Source organism: Macaca fascicularis, chromosome 7 (genome assembly GCF_037993035.2).
Source record: "Macaca fascicularis isolate 582-1 chromosome 7, T2T-MFA8v1.1".
NCBI classification, from domain to species: domain Eukaryota; kingdom Metazoa; phylum Chordata; class Mammalia; order Primates; family Cercopithecidae; genus Macaca; species Macaca fascicularis.
The window spans coordinates 36811387-36833927 of NC_088381.1; the positions used below are offsets into that span (position 1 = coordinate 36811387).

At 42.1% G+C, this 22541-nt stretch overlaps 1 long non-coding RNA gene across 1 annotated transcript; it reads right to left on the reverse strand.

Annotated features, from left to right (window-relative positions):
• Positions 1 to 1956: 1956 nt before the first annotated feature.
• On the reverse strand, positions 1957 to 21380 carry LOC102138657 (uncharacterized). The gene is made up of 3 exons (XR_010588088.2): positions 21283 to 21380; positions 20275 to 20394; positions 1957 to 4564 (listed from the first exon to the last, which is right to left on the reverse strand). It is a non-coding gene; the product is annotated as an uncharacterized lncRNA (long non-coding RNA).
• Between the last annotated feature and the right edge of the window lie 1161 nt (positions 21381 to 22541).

The following is a 22541-nucleotide window of genomic DNA, read 5'->3' on the forward strand; positions in this document are numbered from 1 at the left end:
AATTGTCTTCACATCCCTATTATAATAAATTCCCTTTCTCTGAGATGCTATATCTTCATAATTGCATTGGTCAGGGTTCTCTAGAGGAACAGACCTAATAGGATATATATGTATATCCCATAATATAGGAGAGTTTATTAAGTATTAACTCACATGATTGCAAGGTCCCACAATAGGCTGTCTGTAAGCTGAGGAGCAAGGAAAGCCAGTCTGAGTCCCAAAACTGAAAAACTTAGAGTCTGATGTTGGAGGGCAGGAAGGGTCCAGCACAGGAGAAAGATAAAGGCTGGGAGGCTAGGCCAGTCTAATCTTTTCACGTTTTCCTGCCTGCTTTGTATTCTAGCTGTGCTGGCAGCTGATTAGATGGTGCCCACTCAGATTAAGGGTGGGTCTGCCTTTCCCAGCCCACTGGTTCAAATGTTAATCTCCTTTGGCAACACCCTCACAGACACACCCAGGATTAATACTTTGCATCCTTCAGTCCAATCAAGTTGACACTCAGTATTAACTATTACAATAATCATTTATTTACTTCTTTGTTTTGATAGAACACTTCTTTCAATTTTTTATGAGAAAAAGCTACACGAGAGGTAGAATATTTGAGGCCATACATGTCTGAAAAAGGTTATTCAACCCTTACACTTAGTTGATATTTTGGCTGGGTATCAAAATTCTAGGTTGGAGAGCATACACAATGTCCAAAGTGACTCAGATTTCTGATTCTTTGAATACAACCTTCCCTTCAGCTCTCTGGAAGCTTCTAGGACCTTTCCTTTGTCCTCACTGTTCATATATATTATCATCAGGTGATATATTAGTCTATTCTCACATTGCTATAAAGAAATACCTGAGACTGGGTAATTTATAAAGAAAAGAGGTTTACTTTGGATCATGGTTCCACAGGCTGTACAGGAAGTATGGGAACATCTGTTTCTGGGGAGGTCTCAGGAAACTTACAGTCATGGCAGAAGGTAAAGGGGAAGCAGGTCCATCTTACATGGCGAGAGCAGGAGAAAGAGAAGGGGGAGGTACCACACACTTTTGAACAACTAGATCTGATGATAACTTTATCATAAGAACAGAACCAGGCGGATGCTGCTAAACCATGAGAAACTGCCCCCATGATTCAATTCTCTCCCACTAGGTTCTGCCTCCAACGTTGGGGATGACATTTCAACATGATATTTGGGTGAGGACACAGATCCAAACTGTATCAGGGGAGTTGGTATGGATCTACTTTCACCCATTTTGCTAGGCACTTGGTGGTTGTTTTCATGCTGAAAACTTATGTCCTTTAAGTCTAAGAAATATTCTTGAATTATTTATCTGATAATTTTCTCAATTCTCTATTTCAGGAATTTGTGTTATTCAGGTGTTAGACTTCTTAATCTGACCTAATTTTCTTATATTTTTATCCTAGTTTACATTTCTTTGCTATCTGATTCTATCTAGTTTCTAGAAGATTCCCTCCATCTTATTTTCCAAATTTTATATGGAGCTTCTGATTCGTTTCACTTTTTCCCAAGACCCTTCAATTTTTTGCTCTTCTGACTTTTTTTTTTTTTTTGAGACAGAGTCTCGCTCTGTTGGCCAGGCTAGAGTGCAGTGGCATGATCTCGGCTCACTGCAAGCTGCACCTCCTGGGTTTATGCCATTCTCCTGCCTCAGCCTCCTGAGTAGCTGGGACTACAGGCGCCCGCCACCACACCCAGCTAATTTATTTGTATTTTTAGTAGAAGCGGGGTTTCACCGTGTTAGCCAGGATGGTCTCAATCTCCTGACCTCATGATCTGCTCGCCTCAGCCTCCCAAAGTGCTGGGATTCTAGCCATGACCCACTGTGCCCAGCCTTCTGATTATTTCTTTATTATAGCATTCTATTCTTGCTTTGTGGACACAAAAATCATCTCTTATCTCACTTTTTTTCTTTTCTCTGAATTGTTTCTATTTTCTCAAATTTATTTTTTTGTTTCTTTTCTTAGGTGTTTGTATTTCCTTTCAGAGGGAAGGTATCCTCACGTGTCTAGTGATCCTTAACTGTCTGTTCACATTTAAGTCTACAGCACTAAAAATTTGACCGGAAGTTCTGATATATGAGTTAGGTTGCCAACTCTGGGTCTTACCCCAGGTGATCTGGCTGGATTGTTTCATAGGACAACCCCCAATGTTAATACAGGATCTTTTCTCCTGGACTAGTCAGATTCATCAGATACTACATTCCTAATCACATACCTGGAAGTAGAAACTGGCTGCCAGCATTTTGAAAGTAAATTGAGAGAAGACCAGCTTCTCAAATTCAGGTAATGCCCCTCTTTTCAGTATGATATCCCCATCCTCTTACCTTCATGGTGCCATTAGTTCAGATAATAAACCTCAAAACTCTCTGTTACACTGAGGGAGGGGCAATCATCCAGTCAGAAGGAACAGAGGGTGTAACTCTGTGCTGTCCAATAGAATAAGCCTAGCCACTGTAGCTATGTAGTTTACATACATTTACGTAAATTAAGTACAATTTAAAATTCAGTTCCTCAGTTGCACTAAGGAAATAGCCATATTTCAAGTGCTCAATAACCACATGTGACTGGTAGCTATTGTATTGGAGAGTGCAGATATAGAGTGTCTTCATCATTGCCAAAAGTTCTATTCAACAATGCAGGTCGAATTGCTTCTCAAATGTTCTTTTCAACCAATGCTTATGTTTCAGCCCTACATTCACTGCCACTTCCAGAAATATCTGGTATCACCAATTCATGCTGGAGGTTTTGAGGTATAAGTCTGGATGATATATTGGCTTTTCCTGCCAGAATGGAAACTCCACAAAAATCAGTGATCTTGGTTTTGTTCATTGATGAAATCCAAGGACTTAGAAGAGTGCCTGGCACATAGTAGGTACTCCATAAATATTTGTGGAATGTTGAGTGAATGGCTTATTTGAGAACCAAATGAAATCTACAGCTTAAGGGATTCCATCCATAAGGGGTCTGTAGTGAGTATCTGTTATTCATGTCAGCTGCCCATATTGGAACCCTTTTACTATTCTTGGGGAGCTCCACACCTGGGGAGTCAGAGCCTTCTCCACCATAGGAGGAGATACTCACTTTCTCAGCTTCCCTTGCAGTCAGGATGCAGGAACAGGTCAAGCTTTATACATGACCTAGACCCGGAAATAGAAGCTAGTGACCCAAAGAACTAGGGATGGCCTACGATCCCTCTGGCTGAAGCATCAGCATTGCTGTGTTTTCATTGATCAGTTCTGCAGCCAAACTGGAGGAACCGTTTCTGGTGCAGAGATGGCTCCAAGCCCATTCTCTAATCCTACCCAATATCCTTTTAACTGATTCCTTTTCTGGGTTCAAAGAAGCAAAGTTAGTTTCTGTGACTAGCAAATAAGAACTCAGACCGATAAGGAATTCAGACAACCCATGTTAGGAACCTCTGGTTTAGACACAGAATAGTATAAGAAACATATAACCCAACACTTTAAACAAAGAAAACAAATTTTCTAAAATTTACCTAATGATTTTCAAGGAAATTTTGGCAAAACTTCTACAAGATTATTTTAACAGAACTTTTTCTCAACCTTAATGCTGGGAGTTAGTATAGACACACAGGCTAATAGAGTAAAGGGTTTTTTTTCAAGCCAGGAAAACCTTAAAAGAGTTTGCATTGTAAGTTGGAGGTATTCTTGGCCATTTTCTTGATTTAGAAAAAATATGGACAAATTTCAATGTCCCAAATTAGAAAAATAAAATTGTGACTAGATATCATCAATGCTTACTAAATAAGAGAAGGAAACCATCAGTGGAGGTTATCCACAGAACTCGGTCATGAGGGAAGCTTACTTTATGTACATGTAGGTTTCAATTGCTCAACTTTTGAGCTAAGAGAAAGGCCTGAAAATAAATAATAATTGCTTTATTACTATAATAATGTTATTACCTTCAGTAAAAAATAAATAAACTACTTTTATCAAAAATTTATTTTGACTAATTTCTGTTCTTGGGATTCTGAATGTTCTCCGTTATATTTAAAAAAACAATTTGGAGAAAAGGGACATATGCATAGCCTGAAAATATCTCCCCTAAATATTTATTAATTACTATAGTGATTTTAGTATATGTCCACAAATTCTCTGATACTCCTCACTTCAGGAAGTGGAGTTTAATTCTCTTCTGCTTGAGTGTAGGCCAGTCTTAGAGACTCAAGTCTAATGAATAAAGTACAGAAAGGGAAAAAAATGTAATTTTATAGTGGAGTGATCAGGCAGACACCATCTTAGCCAAGTGATCACGGGTAACATCACAGTGATCAGTCATTTTATTTCATATCCCCTCGCATGATATGATAAGGGGACCTCACATCTGTGGTCTTCTTTCCAAACCAGTATAATTATGGGAAAATGTCCGACAAACCCAAATTGAGAGACATTCTACAAAATACCTGAACAATATCCTTTAAAGGGACCAAGGTCATGAAAAACAAAGAGAATGAGAAACTCACCAATTGGAGGAGCCTAAGGAGACAAAACAACTATGGCTACGCAGCATGGTATTCTGGTTTGAATTCTGGAAAGAAAAAGGACGTTGGTATAAAAATTGGTGAAATCAGAATAAAGTCTGTAGTTAAAATAGTGTTGCACCAGTGGGAATTGCTTAGTTTTGGTAAGTGTTCCATGGTTATGTAAGATGTTCTTAACATTAGTGAATGGTGGCCGGGCATGGGGACTCACGCCTGTAATCCCAGCACTTTGGGAGGCCAAGGTGGGTGGATCACCTGAGACTGGGAGTTCGAGACCAGCCTGACCAACATGGAGAAACCCCATCTCTACTAAAAATACAAAATTAGCCAGGCGTGGTGGCACATGCTTGTAATCCCAGCTACTCAGTAGGCTGAGGCAGGAGAATCGCTTAAACCCGGGAGGCAGAGGCTGTAGTGAGCCGAGATCGTGCCATTGCACTCCAGCCTGGGCAACAAGAGCGAAACCCCATCTCCAAAAAAAACAAAATTAGTGAAAGTCGAGTGAAGGGTATACAGAAATTCCCCATAACATCCTTGCAACTCTTCTGTGAGTATGAAATTATTTCAAAATAAATAGCTGTTTTAAAGAATCAGTTTATTAAATAAGGCTTGGATAACAGAGGGAATACTTAAAATACTGGTTTATGGAGAGGCATTTCAAAGAACCTGATTAAATTCATGTCTTATCTAAATTTATAACCTGCATTTGAACAGGGCTTAGCAGTGCTTGGCTACTCAGAATGTCCGTCTCTGTCTCTCTCTCTCTCTCTCTCATTGTAGCATTGTAAATTTGTGATCTTTCACAACCATTCTAGCAGCATTAGACTCTCCTCTGTTAAATACCTATATACTGCAAGCTCCAGAAGAAGACTGACAAAAAACTCACATTCCAAGGCAGCTTAGCTCCCCAAGATCTATCCTCTCAGCAATCTATCATTACAACTCAATGGCTCCTTTGGGATCAGAATATCAATGTCTAAAGGATAGTTGGGACCCATTTTGCTCTGAAGGTTCTACCTGCTTCCAAGAATCCTTTTTTAAAGTGATATAAGACATTACCACTGTATCATTCCTGTCATTATTATTATTAAAATACATCTTTTGATGCCAAGTCTACAGGCCCATTCTACAGGCTACAGTTGGGATGGAAAGAGTGCTTGCTTTGACTTTATTTCCCAGAACAATTTATAGACAAAGGGTGGCACAACATGCTCTTTGTGGTCCTACCTTCATTTAATAAGTATGTATGGAGCAACTGTGCTTGGCCATTCATTGTCCTAGGTGCTAGTGATACCAAGATAACAAAAAAGATATGACCCCTGGTACAACTACTTTGGGAAACATTTAGAAATGTCTCAGAAAGGAGAATCTGCTGATACATTGTACCTAGATGTCTCACTTCCAGCTTTATCTATCCTATTGCCAATCTTGCATATGTGGCAGAAGTTATGGGTAACAACGTTCATAGGAGCCTTGTTCATAATTGCAAAACCTAGAAACAAGTCATCAACAATAGATTCAGTAAATAAAATATAATATATTCACAAAGTGGGATTTATACAACCATGAAAAAATGAATGAACCGTAGCAACACATATCAACAGAATAAATCTCATAAACCTAATAATGAAAAGAAAGAAGCAAGTCAGAAATGAATACAAACAGAACAATTCCATTTATATAAAGTTCAGAACCAGACCAAATTAAACAATTTAGTGCCATGGGATACATACTTAGGTGGCATTTTTTAAAGCTATAAAGAAAAGCAGGTTAATAATTAACATGAAATTCGGGATAATAGTTATTACCTATGGGGGTAGAGAGGCAGAAGAGATCAGAAAAGAACACAGGGAATATCTGGAGAATTAACAAAGTCCTATGTCTAAGGCCTGGGTGATGAACACATTTGTGCTTGATATTGAGGTCATGGTTTTTTAAACTGCACATATACATTTAAACAATCTCTTGTATATGTCTATATTCATTAAAATATATTTAAAACAGGTTTAAAATGTGCTAAAGTGAAAATCAAAGTACAAATATTGCAATAATAATAATGGTATGTGGGAGCCTTTCCTCCAAGCACCTGTTAAAAATAGATGCAATACATATACACCGTGGAATACTATGCAGCCATAAAAAAGGATGAGTTCATGTCCTTTGCAGGGACATGGATGAAGCTGAAAACCATCATTCTAAGCAAACTGTCACAAGGACAGAAAAGCAAACACTGCATGTTCTCACTCATAGGTGGGAGTTGAACAATGAGAACACATGGACACAGGGCAGGGAACATCACACACTGGGGCCTGTCGGGGTGGGAGGCTGGGGGAGGGATAGCATTAGGAGAAATACCTAATATAAATAACAAGCTGATGGGTGCAGCAAACCATCATGGCACAGGTATACCTATGTAACAAACCTGCACATTGTGTACATGAACCCTATAACTTAAAGTATAACAATAAAAAAACATAAAATAAAATAGGTACAATAAGGCCAGGCGCAGTGGCTCACGCCTGTAATCCCAGCACTTTGGGAGGCCGAGGCGGGCAGATCACCTGAGGTTGGGGGTTCGAGACCATTCTGACCAACATGGAGAAACCCCATCTCTACTAAAAACACAAAATTAGCTGGGCATGGTGGCGCATGCCTGTATCCAAGCTACTCGGGAGGCTAAGGCAGGAGAATCACTTGAACCCGGGAGGTAGAGGTTGTAAGAGCCCAGATCACCCCACTGCACTTCAGCCTGGGCAACAAGAGCAAAACTCTGTCTCCAAAAAAAAAAAAAATTAATAAAAAATAAAGGTGCAATATAGTGTTGCCCATGCTATAACATTTTTATATACCAAGTCAAAAGGAGGGAGCAGTCAGGGAAGAATCCAAAGAGGAGGTGACCCTTGAGCTGAGAATAGTTATCCAGACAGAGCACAGTAAAAAGAATATGAGGAAATGAATGGCACAAAGGCCCAGAAAGTTAAGGGAATATATCACATTTGGGAAAGTTAAAATAATATTGTCTAACTTGTCTTGGGAAACCGGTAGATACATACAACTAGAGAGGTAGGCAAGGGAAGATTAGTAAAATATTGTACTCTTTCTAAAAGTAGAGTTTGCACTTGATTCTGGGAAGCAACGAGGTTGATCCATCATAGCAATCCTTGATCTGTTCTAGGAGTTTGGGGCAGGACTGATGATCCAGAGTGAGACCAGAGACAGGAAGAACTGACAGGAGACCACCGCAATCCACATAAGAAATGCAGTAGCTTGAACCAGGGCAGGGACTGTGGGGACGAGAAAGGGAGACAGTCTACAGAGACTTGAGGTACAATCAACAGTATTTAGTGAGTAGTTGGATGTGGAGGTAAGGAGGAGGAAGGGGTCTAGGATGATTTTCAAGAATCTGGTTTGGATCAACAGTCTTCATTCAGAGGGCAGAGCAGGGATGTTGGTAAAGAGGGTTTTTCCTCCATCCTGGAGAAGTAGGAGAGAGATAATGAGTCCAAGTTCATATGTAATGACTCAGCTGGCATTGAAGCTGTACAGATGCTTCTAGCTTTCTGATGCGCATTGGCCTATACCCAGAGTGGAGAGAAGGAAAATTAAAGGAGAAAACACCAGCTGTTTGTCTCTTTATGTACACTGTGGAAAGAGACAGGATCCCATAGCAACAGTGCAGTTCTCAGGTTGTCTCTGGTCTTAGGTACTGATGTCATCCTTGATCACCAGGGTCAATCAGAGCGTGGGGCAGCAAACCACAGAAGAGATGGCACAAGCCTCATTGTTACCAGGAGAGAAGTGGTGGTCTCGCTGGGTACAGTAATGCAATAGTTTTTCTCTTGAAGTTGTCAGATTACATTGACCAAATTATGGTCTTGATTTCGTGTATCTTTAATAAATGCAAACGTATGGAGAATCCACAGGCACTTGGAGTGAGTAAATCCTTCAGTTCAGCTTTGATGGATGATCTGAATTTAGGGCTTACAATGTAGCTATTATCATTCATTCAACCTCACCCCCCTCCAAAAAGTAAAGCATGTCATCCCTATTATAAGGACTCAGAATGGTTTCCCAGCCCTGTGGGTTGTGTTTTGGTGGGAAGATGGGCAGAGAGGGGGAGGGCTGCAACACTGGCTGCCTGGGGACAGCAAGGTCAGAAGGGAGGGAGCAAGCAGCTGCTAATGTAGTACCTAAGGCTCAAGAATCCTGAGCCTGCATTTCCCCCACTAGCATCAGGACAAAGCAGCTGGAATTAGACATGCCTATCTTCATGTCATTTTTTGAAGTTTAACATATTAGCTGTATAAAAATAATTTGGGATGTCATATAGTTTAGATGTACATCCCTGTTCAAATCACATATTAAAATGTAATCCTCAGTGTTGGAGGTAGGGCCTGGTGGGAGGTGAATGGATCATGGGGGTAGATTTCTCATGAATGGTTTAACACCATGAATTGGTTTAGCACTGTCCTTGTAATAGTGAGTGAGTTCTCATGAGATTTGGTCATTTAAATGTATGTGTCACCTCCCCCCTCCCTCTCTCTTACTCCTGCTTTTGCCATGTGTATTAGTCCATTCTTGCATTACTATAAGTAACTGCCTGAAACTAGGTAATTTATAAAGAAAAGAGGTTTAATTGGCTCACAGTTCTGCAGGCTGTACAGGAGGCATGGCTGGGGGACGCCTTAGGAAACTTACAATCACGGCAGAAGGTGAGGAGGAAAGCGGCATGTCATACGTGGCCAGGGCAGGAGGAAGACACAGATGGGAGAGATACTACACAATTTTAAACAACCAGATCTCGTGAGAACTCACTCACTAGCACGAAAACAGCAAGGGGGATGTCCGACCCCATGATCTAATCACCTCCCACCAGGCCCCTGCTCCAACACTAGGGCCTACAATTGGACATGAAATTTGGGCAGAGACACAGATCCAAACCATATCACTATGTGAGATGTCTCTGCTCCTGCTTTGCCTTCCGTCTTGAGTAAGAGCTCCCCGAGGCCTCCCAGAAGCAGATGTCACCATGCTTTCTGTTCAGCCTGCAGAACTGTGAGCCAATTAAACCTCTTTTCTTACAAATTACCCAGTCTCGGGTATTTCTTTATAGCAATGTGAGAATGGACTAATACAGGGTGTGAAAAAAAAAAAAAAACTGAGAACTTGGGTAAAGAAACGTTTGCATTTACTCTAAATACTGGGAACTAATAAAAGAAACTGAGAAGTTAAGAAGCTAGAGTGAGCAGATCAAAGTAAAATGATTTTCCCCGATCCCCATCCAGCCCTAGATTCAATAAAATCTTTGAAGAATTGGGGTGCAGAAAGACTGAGGATGCTGGGGAGGAAGGGAGGTTCTAACGATGAGGCCCATGAGTTCTTTACACACTTGCATACACACACAGTTGCACACATATTCTTTTCCCTACATTATCAGGACACATGGCCATCTATCTACAAGAGAATTTTCTTTTTACCAGGCACCCCACTCCCTCAAATAAAGCCTGCATCGAAACATCTCCCACTTCTGCCAATTGTGGAAAGACTACTTTTTTTTTTTTTTTTTTTTTTTGGTTTGACATCTTGAATGTACTACAGCGCAGGTGCACTTCAGGAAAAAGGAACATGCCAGCATTTATGGGGCAGGGGGAGGAGACGGTATTAAACAAGCATCGGACAATAAACCAGATAAATTTCACCCACCACCTAGTTGTGTCTGGGGCCAGCCCAGAATACAGAAATGCTGTTACCAAAGAACTCTGCATAAGTAATGTCCCTTAATGATTGCAGTAAACCTCTGTTAACTGCATTATTCCTATTTTACAGACCAGGAAACAAGCTCAAGTGTGGTTAAGTCCAGAACTTGGCCATGATCAGCAAGTAAGAGGTAGAAGCAGGACTCAAACCCAGACAGCCTGTCAACTGGCCACCAAGCATAATTATCATGCCTGCTTGGTTTCACACCCTCGGAGGTCAAGATGTTCATACCCACAGAGAACGGGAGAGAGAACACCAGGTGCATCCAGATAAATCAAGACAACAGGGGAACAGAAGATATTTCCAGTGCTCTAGGAAAAAAATATTTTCACTTAACCTGAACACTGAGTTGCAATGCAGAAGCATGTTGGGAGTGGGGGATTAACTCAGAGGAAAAGCTCCCAAGCCATCAGTAGTCAAACTTTAGAAGCCAGACTCTCCTGGGAACAGGGTATATTTGAGAAGCCATCTGTTCTCAGAACTAAAGAGCATACAGGGACAGAAATAGGTCTAGTGTCAATTAGATTTACTGGAATCAATACTAAGCTTCAGAGCTCAAAAATATCGGTCAATAGACTCAATGACCTTCCCTGTATTAGTCCATTTTTCACACTGCTGATAAAGACATACCAGAGACTGCGCATCACAAAAGAGAGAGGTTTATTTTTTTTTTTTTTTTTTTTTTTTGAGACGGAGTCTCGCTGTGTCGCCCAGGCTGGAGTGCAGTGGCCGGATCTCAGCTCACTGCAAGCTCTGCCTCCCGGGTTTTTACGCCATTCTCCTGCCTCAGCCTCCAGAGTAGCCAGGACTACAGGCGCCCGCCACCTCGCCCGGCTAGTTTTTTGTATTTTTTAGTAGAGACGGGGTTTCACCGTGTTAGCCAGGATGGTCTCGAACTCCTGACCTCATGATCCGCCCGTCTCGGCCTCCCAAAGTGCTGGGATTACAGGCTTGAGCCACCGCACCCGGCCCGAGAGAGGTTTATTGGACTTACAATTCCACGTGGCTGGAGAGGCCCCACAATCATGGTGAAAGGTGAAAGGCATGTCTCACATGGTGGCAGAAAAGAGAAGAGAATGAGAGCCAAGCAAAATGAGTTTCCCCTGATAAAACCATCAGATCTCATGAGACTTATTCACTACCACGAGAACAGTATGGGGGAACCACCCCCATGATTCAATTTTCTCCCACCAGGTCCCTCCCTCAACACATGGGAATTATGGGCATACAATTCAAGATGAGATTCGGGTGGGGACACAGCTAAGCCATATCATTCCCAAACCTGCTTTCTTCCATGATTGGGAGTAGAAAGAATGTTCGACTAGGATCTAGAAGATTGGGTTCAAATTCCTGTTCAATTGTTTTCTGGCTGTGTGTTTTTAAGCATGTAGCTTAACCTCTCTGAGACACAAATATGGCAATTAAAAATCAAAAGTTTTTTAAAGTACTAGACATCAGAAAACTGGTCCAAATCACTATAGTCAAGTCATGGCTGAGCCTTGTGCCAAATGGGGATCATAATGCCCACCTTCCAGGGATGCTGCAAATGGGCAAACACATGCAGAGGTGCCAGGTTAACTATGAAGGCTACTTAAAATGATTACACTTGCCTCCACCAAAAAAAGAGGGAACCTAACCAGGAGGTCCTTCAAAATTCCTCTTGGTTATGCCTTGGTCAATGATCCTTTGGTGAAAAGAGCTAATAAACTGCTTGCTTTTATTAAGTGTCTACTAGGTGACAAGTAGGGCCAGCTTCATGTGACACAACCTGTGTGGTCACACAGGGCCCTACTGTCTTTGTCTTCAGATTCATACCAATGTTTGAAGAAGGAGCCCCACATTTTCATTTTGCACTGAGTCCTGCAAATCATGTAGCAGGGCCTGGTGCATGGCACTGTCCTTAGTATCCAGAACACAGCAATAAAATAGATTGGCATCCTTGAGGAGCTCCAAGCAAGTGGATTACTTTGGGAACAAATCCTACAAAGCAAACAGGACACTTACAGAAATAAATTAACTTGCGTATTTTATTCCTCAGTCCAATCTTAGATTGAAAGCTCCAAAGACTAAAGCAGTTATTTATCGTTAGGACAAGCCCTGGCTTGTTTGCGCATGAAGCACACCTGAATACCTACAGACTCACCCAGCCCCACCCTTCTGAACTGAGAAGATGTTTTCCAGGACTCCTGCATCACCCTGGGGCACATTCACCCACCTATGATGTTGATAAATGAGTACCTAGAGCAGAGGTCCTCAAAGCACAGTCTCTAGACCAGCAGTACAGCATCAACTGGGAGCTTGTTAGAAATGCAAACTTGTGGCCAGGCAAGGTGGTTCATGCCTGTAATCCCAGCACTTTGGGAGGCCAAGCAGGAGGATCACTTGAGGCCAGGAGTTTGAAACCAGCCTGGGCAAGAGTGAGACCTAATCTCTACAAAAAATACAGAAAACTTAGTCAGGCCTGGTGGTGTGTGCCTGTAGTCCTAGCTGCTTGAGAGGCTGAAGCAGGAGAGCTCACTTGAGCTCAGGAGCTCTAGGTTGCAGTGAGACATGATCACACCACAGCACTCCAGCCTGGATGACAGAGCAAGACCCTGTCTTAAAACAATGCAAACTGTATTAGTTTGTTTTCACACTGCTAATAAAGACATACCCAAAACTGGTAACAAAAAGAGGTTTAATTGGACATACAGTTCCACATGGCTGGGGAGGCCTCAGAATCATGGCAGGAGATGAAAGGAACGTCTTACATGGCGGCAGCAAGCAAAAATGAGGAAGAAGCAAAAGCAGAAACCCCTAATAAACCCATCAGATCTCATGAGACTTATTCACTATCACAAGAATAGCATGGGAAAGACTGGCCCCATGATTCAATTACCTCCTCCTAGGTCCCTCCCATAACACATGAGAATTCTGGGAGATACGATTCAAGTTGAGATTTCAGTGGGGACACAGCCAAACCATATTACAAACTTTCAAGCCCCACCCAAGACCTGCTGAATCAGAAACCCTGGAAGTGGGCCCAGCAATCTGGGTTTTAACCAGTGCTCCAAGGGTCCTCCTCTGCGTGCTAAGGTTTGAGAACCACAGGCCTAGGTTATCAGATCTAATCACTTTGAAATTTATTATCTTTTCTTTCCTTTTTTTTTTTTTTTTTAATGCTATGAAGGGTGTGTTGAGGGGAAATTGACAAGGCTGGGCCTTCCCGACATCATCCTCCACAACGCAGTCACTGGCAATTCCCAAAGACCAGGGTCTCTTTGTGTGTTTCCTGCAAAATTCAATGTAACTCACACACTTTGTTTTTGCCTGTCCATTCAAGACACAATGTAACCCCAGAGTCCCTTGTGAACACACATCCCATTTGCACATGTCAAGTATCTGATTCATTTAGACTTATCCCAATTGCTTAACGTGTGCAACAGAAGCCTCCTGGTATTCTTGATCTAAACAGCTGAGTTAATACCCTTGGACAAAGGGGGCCTGGTGTTTGGGTGAGCTCCCATGGGTCTGACAGCCACAAACAGAAGCTTGTTGAATGCACACATAAAAAGAGAAGAGATAGGAGGCAGATACTCTGATCTTTATGACCCTCTGATTATCCTATCGGTTAGTTAAAACATAAATCCATCCCCTGACCCAACAAAACACTATTTTACTTCCTTTTACCCCATATTTTATCTTTTATAGGTAATAAAACATAAAAACCTTACAAAGGTTATGTTCTCATCAATTTTTGCACTAAATGACAATAAATTAAGTGTAGGTTACTGCAGCAGCAACATAGATGTCAGCTTAAAACTTTCTTGAAAGACAACCTCCCACCATTAAAGTTGAAAGCTGCTTGGCCGGGCGCAGTGACTCAAGCCTGTAATCCCAGCACTTTGGGAGGCCGAGACGGGCGGATCACGAGGTCGGGAGATCGAGACCATCCTGGCTAACACGGTGAAACCCCGTCTCTACTAAAAAATACAAAAAACTAGCCGGGCGAGGTGGCGGGCGCCTGTAGTCCCGGCTACTCGGGAGGCTGAGGCAGGAGAATGGCATAAAAACCCGGGAGACGGAGCTTGCAGTGAGCTGAGATCCGGCCACTGCACTCCACCCTGGGCGACATAGCGAGACTCCGTCTCAAAAAAAAAAAAAAAAAAAAAAAAAAAAAAGAAAGCTGCTAATCAAACATTTCTTGAGTAAAATTAATACCCAATTTTAAAATGGCAATGCTGGCCGGGCACAGTGGCTCATGCGTGTAATCCCAGCACTTTGGGAGGCCGAGGCGGGCGGATCACAAGGTCAGAAGATCCAGACCATCCTGGCTAACACGGTGAAACACCGTCTCTACAAAAAATACCAAAAATTAGCAGGGGCGTGGTGGCGGGTGCCTGTAATCCCAGCTACTCGGGAGGCTGAGGCAGGAGAATGGCGTGAACCCGGGAGGCGGAGCTTGCAGTGAGCCGAGATGGCACCACTGCACTCCAGCCTGGGCGACAGTGAGACTCCATCTCAAAAAAAAAAAGATGGCAATGCCGTTCTATTTCTTTAAGTAGTTAGGGAGTCTCTAGCCCTTTCTCTCATTTCTTAAAATCTGTTTTAGGAGTCCACAAAAAAAAAAAGAATGTAAAAAAGTGAAAAATTTATTTGTTGGGAGCACACAAGAAAACTATAATTTGTGGAATCACTGAGTTTAATGTCTTTCAGCTTTTATTATAATAAACAGCCTCCCGAACCTTCATAGCACTAAATGGGTACCAGATGTATACATGCAAAATTTATTTTTTATTTATATGAAAGTCATTCAACAAATATTTGTCAAGAGGTTACATTAAATCAAGGTTAATTAAACAAGTTGGTAAACATAAAGCACCTAGAACAATACCTGGCACACAGCAAAAGCCCAGCGAGTATTAGTTATTCCTTGTGCGTTATTATTGTTGTTGCTGTTATTATGGTATGTGCTATTATGTGCTGGGTATTAGAAATACAATGACAAGCAAAACAGATATGGCTCTCCCCCTCTCCTGAAGTTCAAGTGCTAGTGGCAAAGACAGACATCAACCAAATAATCACACAAATAAATGTAAGTTACAAATTGTTACAATGAAGACATAACCCATTTCGGTGATGGGCACTAAAAACTCACAGTAGTTTCATATCGTTTTGATTTTGAAATCTCTTGGGTATTAGGGAGGTTGAAGTGGGAGGATCCCTTGAGCCCAGGAATTTGAGGCTGCAGTGAGCTATGATCATCCCACTGCAGTCCAGCCTGGGTGACAGAGCAAGGCCCCGTCTGGAAAGAAGGAAGGAAAGGAGGGGAGGGGAGGAGAGGGGAAGGGAGGGGAGGGGAGGGGAAGGAAGGGGAGTAGAGGGGAGGGGAGGGGAAAGGAGGGGAGGGGAAGAGAGGGGAGGGAGAAAGAAAGAGAGAAACCTCTTGGATAGTAATTTGGACCAAATCATGACTCTTCCTCCATTGCTTTTCAAGATCCTTCTATATTACTATGCAAATTCCAAATGGAAAATAGCCAAAAAGATATGCAAATAAATATTCATATTTCATTACTGTATCACTCAACACCAGAAATGTTTTCCACAAATTTGTAGATTAAAACTTACATTTTTTATACTGTTAACATTTTCAAATACAGAAACTGGGGTATCCCAAGAAACAAGCCTGTGGTCACATAGATATATTCAATGAAACTTTCATCAATTTTTCAGAACTTTATGAATAAATCCCAAATTAAAGCTAGGGTTTACCTCTGAGTTTGCAAACCACTTGCTTGAACCTTATGACTATTTCTAGATCATAAGTTACTTTGTTGAAAATATTTTGTATTCCCATCACATGTTTTTTAAGTGATAAGATAGGTTTTCTGGTGACTTCACTTAAAATCAAAAGCAGGAAAGAAAATACATGATCACAGAACGTGGAAGGCCAACTTTTTTTTTTTTTTTTTTTTTTGAGACGGAGTCTCGCTCTGTCGCCCAGGCTGGAGTGCAGTGGTGTGATCTCCACTCACTGCAAGCTCTGCCTCCGGGGTTCACGCCATTCTCCTGCCTCAGCCTCCCGTGTCGCTGGGACTACAGGAGCCCGCCACCATGCCCGGCTAGTTTTTTTTTTTTGTATTTTTAGTAGAGACGGGGTTTCACCGTTTTAGCCAGGATGCTCTCGATCTCCTGACCTCGTGATCCGCCCGTCTCGGCCTCCCAAAGTGCTTGGATTACAGGCGTGAGCCACCGCGCCCGGCCTAGGCCCATTTTTTAATAGGCCCTATTTGACAAGAGAACTGGGAAGATTCAGAAAGGCCCAGGGACATGTTGACTGGCAGAGTCACACCGCAGAGGGTGGAGCTGGAAGGAAACCCTCAGACCATCCCCTTAGCTTCTCTAGCACATGGTGGAAGGGCCAGGATTGGGGTCCAGGGGTCTGCATCTGGATCCCAGCTCCACTGCATCGTGTCTGAACTTGGGGCAGGTAGCTTTACCTTTTTCAGTCTCCTGCTCTATGAAGTGGGCAAACCACCTCATTAGGAAGCAGTGAGGATGAGGCGACAGAATGCAGGCCAGTGCTTCTCAGCAGAAACCGAAACAGCAAGCACTAGTTAGCATCAGTGCAAGCCTTTCAAAACCCTGCCTCCCGATAAGATCCAAAATTACAACTACACAAACACAAACACACTGAGACCTGGAAAGCCAGTTTCCACTGTCCACGAACTGGGGTAGAAGAACAGACCTCTCCAGTGCTTCCCATGCGCTGACCACTACCTGTTCCAGCCCGGCTGACTTCTCTCCCCTAGGGCCACCTGGAGAAGTCAGCGCTACTGCACAGGTAGTGCTCAGCCCATGGGAAGCTATTTCCTCTGAGCCTTTAGGGGCCTCTATGCCCTGACCTCTCAACTCATTCTACGCTGACCCACATCTGACAGGGTTATTTATTACTAGACTAGAAATTGTAGCTAAACCAATAGCTCAATGAGGACTTTGCAATCAATTTCTGTGTGCCTAGGAGTTTAATTCCACAGGCTAGTCATACGAAGGAAAAAAGACAGTCATCCAAAACTCTTTCATTCATCCATTTAAAACATTTATGGGCTGGGCGTGGTGGCTCACACCTGTAATGCCAGCACTTTGGGAGGCCGAGATGGGTGGATCACGAGGTCAGGAGATTGAGACCATCCTCGCTAACACGGTGAAACCCCGTCTCTACTAAAAATACAAAAAAGTAGCCAGGCGCGGTGGTGGGCGCCTGTAGTCCCAGCTACTGGAGAGGCTGAGGCAGGAGAATGGCGTGAACCTGGGAGGCGGAGCTTGCAGTGAGTGGAGATCGCACCACTGCATTCCAGCCTGGGAGACAGAGCCAGACTCCATCTCAAAAAAAAAGAAAATTATGTTGTGTGTCAAGCTCCAGGCTAAACCCTAGATATAAAGATGCCTAAGACGGTCTTTGTCGTTAAGGTGTTGGCCATCTTGGGAGAGGAAGGCACTGAATAGATAATGATAACGTAGTATAATGACAAAGTTATACACGAAATGTTAAAATGTTTTTCCTTTTAGGAATTTGGAAAGTAAATACTCAGAACTTAAAGAAAAAAATATGATTCATCAATAATAACATTTTATCCTCTTTAATTAGCTAATTAATACATCAGTTGTAATAGAACCATAAAATGAAGATAAACAAAAAGAAAAATATCTATATTCTTACGTATATTATTTAATTTACATTCTAAATAGCTACTGTTAACACTTAGCTGCATGGCCTTCTGTACCTTTAAATATACATCTATTTCTAAACAAGATATAAGACCATTTCATCCCTGGTCTGATAACATGAGTTTTTCACTTATCAGTTGATATGGTTTGTCTGTGTCCCCACCCGTTATCCTAGGTGAAGTAACTCAGAAACAGAAAGTCAAACACCAGGGTCTTACTTATAAGTAAGAGCTAACGGCGGGTACACATGGACATACAGAGTGGAATAGGAGACATTGGAGATTACAAAAGGCGGGAGGGTGGTGGGGGGAACGGTTGAAAATTACCTCTTGGGTACAACACTCACCATCTGGGTGATGGGTACAGTAACAGCCCAGACTTCATTACTGTGTAACATATGCATATAAGAAATCCACACTTGTACCCCCTTAATATATAAAAATTTTAAAAAATAATTTATCTGTGTGGGGAAAGTGGTGTGGAGAGGGTCTCTCTCTGTTGCCCTGTTGCCCAGGCTACAGTGCAGCAATACAGTCATAGCTCACAGCTGTCTCAACCTCCTGGACTCAAGCAATCCTCCCATGTCAGCCTCCAGAATAGGTGGAACTACAGGCACGAGCCACCATGCCCAGCTAATTTTAAGTTTTCTTTTTTTTTTTAGAAACAGGGTCTCACTATGCTGCCCGGACTGGTCTTGAACTCCTGGCCTCAAGCGATCCTCCTGCCTTGTCTTCCAAAAGTGCTGGAAGACTTGGTGCAGAGCGAGATGGCAGATAGAAGGCTCCGCTGACCATCCACTCAGAAAGCCCACCAATTTAACATCTACACCAGCAGCACTGGCATGAGTCACTGCACCTGGCTGGGATTACAGGTCTGAGTCACTGCACCTGGCCAATTTACCATTTTAAATGATTGCACAGTATTCTACTATTGGTACCAGAATTGCTTTAGCTACTCTCTACTATTGGATATTTAGACTGCTTTCAATCTTTTAGCTATCATAAATATTACAATATTCTATTCACAAAGCTCTTCAACCTAGTCCAATTGTTTTTCCAGAATAATTTCCTAGACGTGGAATTGTTGGATCAAAGGGTGTGCATCTTTAAGACTTTGATATCTATTACCAAATTGCCCTCCAGAAAGGTTGTACCATTAAACACCACCATTTCCCCATATCATCACCTTCACTGCATAGAAGCACTCTTTTTCCTCTTTGCATTTAGTATTTTTACATTTCAATGGGCCTACTGTAGCTAAAAATTTCGTTTATGACAGCATCTTTTTTAGAAGTAATGACACTTGCTGAAATTAGGCAGTTTTGAGCTGTGCCATAATTCTAGTTTTGGTGTGGGGCATCAGTGCTTCTCAGACTCTACCATGCCTTGAGGATCTTGTTAATTGCAGATTGACTCATTAGGTCTGGGTTAGAAACTGAGTTGCTGCATTTCTAACAGGCGCCAGGGAACACCAATGCTGCTGGTCCAAGTGCTACACTTTGAGGAGCTTGAGCAATTCACTGAACTGCAAAGGGCCTCTGTTTACCCATCTGTGAAATGAAAAGCTTGGAGTATTCTGTCTTTAAATGCCTTCTTTTTCCACCCCACCCTCCGCCCCCGAGGCGGAGTCTCACTCTGTCACCCAGGCTGGAGTGCAATGGCACGATCTTGGCTCACTGCAACTTCCACCCCTGGGTTCAAGAAATTCTCCCACCTCAGCCCCCGGAGTAGCTGGGATTACAGGCACCGGCCACCATGCCCGGCTAATTTTTGGATTTTTTAGTAGAGATGGGGTTTCTCCATGTTGGTCAGGCTGGTGTTGAACTCCTGACCTCAGGTGATCCACCCGCTTCGGCATCCCAAAGTGCTGAGATTACAGGCCTAAGCCACTGCACCTAGCCTAAGTTCCTTATCTCCAACAGCGAAAGAAGTTGTCCGTTGCGCAAATATAACTAGGTGCATCCCGAATTTCTTTTCACTAGGACAATTGTGAATACCTTCTTCCCTTCATCCCGCAGGACTGCCCGCAGGTCCACAATGAGGAAAGAAAGTGTGAGGCCAACCAAGAAGCCGGCATTCAAGCAGCCACATCTCAAGGGAAAAAACACCCCTGAAACAGAACAGTCTGCTCCAACTGACATTTCTCCTGGTAGTGCATGATTATAACGATGTACATCATTTCCTCTTCCCAAAAGGAATAGATTTAACAAGAACCTAAGGCTAATTCGCCCATTAAGGCAACAAAGAGTGAAATAAGGGAGGAGAATTGACAGAAATATTGCATCTCTAAATACCTTGCCAAAGAACCTGCGGAAGTCTGCTCTCGGCACAGGGAGTTTCAGCGTCCTCGACAGAATTTGACTTGTCCTGGCTGCTCCCTTCTGTTCGTTTCTCCCGCATGCTTTTCTGCAACACTAAAAGGTGGGCAGAAGGACATCATCACCCTGAACGCCTGAGCTGACTCCAGTGGCTGCCTAAAATAACGGGGAATCTATACACATCTTTTCTTGTTTACCAATGGTGTGCAAATGCTGCCATGCTAGTTCTGTAAGAACATCAAACATGTATTATCCAATCTCATAAAAGACACACTGTAAATGCTCTCTAGTTCACTTACATTATCAGATAAGACTGTGAGTGGCTGTTGGATTCAATTCTCTATTTTTGCAAGACTGGGCCGGAATTATTTATTTTTAGTAACAATGCATTCTCCCCATCTTCAAATATTTTTCTCGTCCTTCTTTCCTTTTACTGGAAGAGAGTTTCATTTGTTCACAAAACTCTTTTTCTCACTTTAATTTCCTTCAAATTCAGTCCATTTTGACTCCTAAGGAAACTTTTATGTTTAAAAAAGAACCAAACTCCTTTGCTTTTCTCTTAGATGGATGATGCCCTGCCCTGCTCTCCAGCAGCCCCTTCAAAGTTAGGAGGTTTTGTTTCTTAAATTAGGCCAGAACTCGTCATTCTGATCAACTCCAACTCCCATCAAGGACATCGGCTAATCTGTCAGAACCTAAAATAAAATAAAAATAAATCCACGAGCAGTGTCTTCCACTTTTAATGTCGATCCTGCTGGGTACCCCCCTTCCTTTCTGCAATGGAAGAACCCCCTTCCGTTCTGCAAGCCTGTGTGTGCCCCCTCGTTTGGAGCCATTTGCAATCTCTTGCACTCCCATTTCAAAGTGGAGCCCCAGCCAGGATGCGTTTCTCTGAAGAGCTGCTACCCTAATTCCTCCCCCTCACTTCGAAGCTTGTCAGGGGGACCCAAGCAATAAGAAGGTCAACAGGAAAACAAATCCCACCTTATTAAGTCTTGTTTGATCTTAAAACCACATCATCCGAGATTTCAGCGACATTGTGCTGGCTCTGCACAAGAGGAACAGAGTTTTCTTATGAAAATACATCAGACAAGCACACAGAAGAAAAAGAAAATAGATGTGCAACTGTTAAAATGTTCGAGAGCCTTACATGTGGCCGGCGAGCTCAGCAAAGGACACTGCTTTCTTTTTCTCTCTTCTTTAGTCTTTTATTCCCTACTCTCTATTCTCCTTGCAGCAGAACAAATATTTTTCTTTCAACAAATATTTTTAAGGTGCTACTTTTCCATTAAAGATGCTTTATTTCTTTTCTGTGGTGGGGTTTTTGTTTTCCGCACTAAAATGATAACGACACTGAAGATGGCAAAGCGAAGCCCTAGGAATAGCCTTGCTACAATCCATCAGCTGTGATAATATCAAGATGAATATATTGTCAGGAATCTGTATGTAGCATTTCATTTATCCTACCCGCTCTCCTAGGAGCGGCTCCCCCGGGGATTACATTATTATTCAAGCTTCCTGGACTCACTCCAAATGCATATTGCAACTACAATTCAAAGGGAAACTTATAAAAGGTGATAGGAAATAGACCTGCTACAGAACATTTTTTTTAAATTAACCTTTTCAGAGTTTAATTCCATCCTATATACCTATAAATAGAGCAGCTTTCAGGAACTAAAAACTAATCCTATAGTAATAACACAAAGCTCGATTTCTCATTCCATGCGATCATTAATATTGCTTTAAAAATCACGAGAAATCTCTTCAACTTCTTAAGCTTTGTAATTCATTTCTGTACACCAATTCAAGAAACCTCATCAGTTTAGGTGGCCTTTTTGCAACACCATCCAAGGCACGCAAATATTTGGAATTTTTACCTTAGGTCAGAGTTTAAGAAAAAAATGATTTCTCATTTCCAGAAAGGATTTATGAATGTAGAAAAATGCTTTTGTGACAGTGACACGTTTATGTTACCTAATTCACAAACAAAATAAACTATATAGAATATATGAAGTAAAAATCAAAAGGAAACAAGAGAAAGGATTTTATATAAATGGTGGAGAATTTTTAAGTAAAAAAAAAATCTTGTTACGTCCTTAACATTTTAAAATCTTGTTACATCCTTAACATTTTTTTTCTATAACCCAGTTTCAATATTCCAACCAAATGTAAGATGGAAGAGCTTTGATTTGAGAGAAAAAAAAATCTTTTGAACATTGATCGACATGTGATTTGTGCAATTA